Source organism: Physeter macrocephalus, chromosome 17 (assembly GCF_002837175.3).
Source record: "Physeter macrocephalus isolate SW-GA chromosome 17, ASM283717v5, whole genome shotgun sequence".
Taxonomy (NCBI): Eukaryota; Metazoa; Chordata; class Mammalia; order Artiodactyla; family Physeteridae; genus Physeter; species Physeter macrocephalus.
Genome location: NC_041230.1, coordinates 55,334,935 through 55,337,907, shown reverse-complemented (window position 1 = coordinate 55,337,907; position 2,973 = coordinate 55,334,935).

The window sequence follows — 2,973 nt, the reverse complement described above, 5'->3', positions numbered from 1 at the left end:
AAAAAAAAAAAGATTATTCCTTTTGGGCCCTTCTCCAGCTAAGACGACTTCAAGTACCAAGGGACGATTTGGGGAATTTGTTTTTAATATAAAGTCTTTACTGAATTCAGCATTACTAAAAGTTTCTGAATTTACCATCCTGGAAAATAAGCACTGTAGTTAGTTGCAGAACTGGTACCAGCCAGAGGGCTGCTGTCCCAATCCCCCATCACCAGCGGAGCTCAGATGTATCTCCGAGGGCTGCTTTCCAGGGATGGCAAGGAGCACGGCCTCCCTGAAGGGACGTCTGTGGCTCTTTCACAAATCCAATGAGAGGGGCTGCAGGCGGTGTCATGTCACTTACTTGAATGTGTCTGCCTAGCAAAGCTTCTGGCGTATTCTACTCCAGTTACATTATCACAAAACGGTGCTTCAAGTCCTGACTGACTGTGAAAGTGTTAAGAGATTTTCCTGTTTTGTTGTGGCTGTAACACTTTCCTGTACACAGCAGGCATCCAATCGTTTGCTGAATGAGTTCACATTCATCTCCCAGCTGAGCAAGGCCCCTGCCTTCTGCAGGCTGAAATTCATCACATAAAACACATTGTGCAAGTGTGGGACAGACTTACTAGGAAAAAAGTCTTAGGAAGACATTTTTACTCCCAAGCTTCCTAGTTGGATTTGTGATGAATTTATTAAAGAGAAGAATACATCATGACTTTTTTTTTTTTAAGGACTAGTCCTTTGTTTTTATTAATTAATTAATTTATTTTTTCTGTGTTGGGTCTTCGTTTCTGTGCGAGGGCTTTCTCTAGTTGTGGCAAGCGGGGGCCACTCTTCATCGCGGCGCGCGGGCCTCTCAGGCTTTCTCTAGTTGTGGCAAGCGGGGGCCACTCTTCATCGCGGTGCATGGGCCTCTCACTATCGCGGTCTCTCTTGTGGAGCACAGGCTCCAGAAGCGCAGGCTCAGTAGTTGTGGCTCACGGGCCTAGTTGCTCCGCGGCATGTGGGATCCTCCCAGTCCAGGGCTCGAACCCGTGTCCCTTGCATTAGCAGGCAGGTTCTCAACCACTGTGCCACCAGGGAAGCCCCATCATGACATTTTGACTCTAACATGACATCAAAACAGGTAGGACTACAGGAAAAGTACTGGGTACAGAGTTTTAAAAATTGGCAGGTGGTTCTGGTGGTCCCAAGGTCAGGGGCCCCAGGAATATCTGAATCCTGCTTTCTGCCACAGTTCCTCCTCCTCTTGAGGTTTTGGGGAAAACACACCGCAGAGCTATGGTAACTAGAAAGCAAAACGCATAATAGGGGCTTCCGTGGTGGCGCAGTGGTTGAGAGTCCGCCTGCCGATGCAGGGGACACGGGTTCGTGCCCCGGTCCGGGAGGATCCCGCATGCCGCGGAGCAGCTGGGCCCGTGAGCCATGGCCGCTGGGACTGCGCGTCCGGAGCCTGCGCTCCGCAAGGGGAGAGGCCACAACAGTGAGAGGCCCGCGTACCGCAAAAAACAAAACAAAACAAAACAAAAAACCCATAATAATTTACTGTGAAATGAGCTTGGGTTCCCAATTCTAATGCTGAGAATGCTGGCAAGCTGGGGTCGAGCACAGGGCTGAGGCTGGGCCAGCTGGGCCCAAACCCAGATGTCAGTTCTTATCACAGGGCCGCAGGGAAGAGAAAGAAGGGAGGTGCCAGACTGTGGGCCTGCTCTGGCCGCTCGGCAAGGGAGGGAGGAGCCCAGCAGGTGCAGCAGCCCCGCGGCTCTCCCAGGCCACGGCACAGGGGTGTGGGTGGGCAGGGGAGCGTGGAGAGGTGCTCTGTGCCATCGCCCAGTGGGGGACCAGGTAGGACGCATCATTTCTAATGCGAGAGGGCATCCAGCATCACTGGGCCTTTCTGGAGCCATGAATGGCTTGTGTCTGGTCAACAATTAGCTCCTTTTGGTTCCAGGGACACAGACACGCTGGAGCGTGAGGGCCTTTGGCAGGAACCTGGTTTTGTTCATGGCTAACTCCACAGCTCCCAGGTCAGTGCCTGGCAAACAGAAGGCCCTGTACGAGTGTTTGCAAGATGAATCCAGGAGCTTTGGGTGGGGTGCGGATGGGCTGTGATAAATCCAGTCAAGGAGCAGTGTTAGAGAAGATATCCAAGCGCAGGCACTGTCGGGGCCAGGCCTTCCTGACTGGGCTGGGGGACGCCCTGCAGACGGAGGATGGCCCCTGGACTACGTGGGTGCACGCTCTGGGTTTCACTCCAGAGTTTCCGAGTCAGAATCTTGGGGTGTGCGCAGGTAACTGCATTAAGGAAAGCATGCGAGGGCTGGAGAACTACCCTTTAGGGATCAAAATCAGGAATTTGTAGATCTAATGTTTTGCTTGGCCACACGATGTTTGGCAAATTACTTCCTTTTGTTGAAATATCCAATAAAAACTTAATTCCCAGTAAAAAACTGGAAGACATGGCAATGCTGGCTCCGGCAGCCCCCTTCAGTACCTCTGGCCCAGCAGGCGGTTGGCCCCTGACCCCTGTCCTACCACCCTGCCATCGTCCGCCTTCACTATGTCCCTGTCACTCTTCCTGTGTCTCTTTTCTCTGGAACTACTATGACAGCTTCCCTGTTGGCCTCCTGTCCTGTTCACACTGTTTCAGCAGTGCTGCTCCTGAGCCCTTCACTGCAGGGGCCGCTTGCAGGCTAAGACACATCCCTGTGCCCGGACGCCTTGCAGGCCCTGGCCACCTCTCTGCTGCTGTCCCCCTAGAGCCCCACAAGGAGGCCCAAGCATCTCAGACTTAACTGTACAAAACTAAGCTCTCCCCTGCCACGTCTTTCCAGCCAATGTCGATGCCATCCCAGACACCTCTCTTTCTCTTACAGCCCACAAAATCTTGCCTACTCTATCTTTTTTTTTTTTTTTTTTTTTTTTTTTTTGTGGTATGCGGGCCTCCCTCTGTCGCGGCCTCTCCCGTTGCGGGGCACAGGCTCCGGGCGC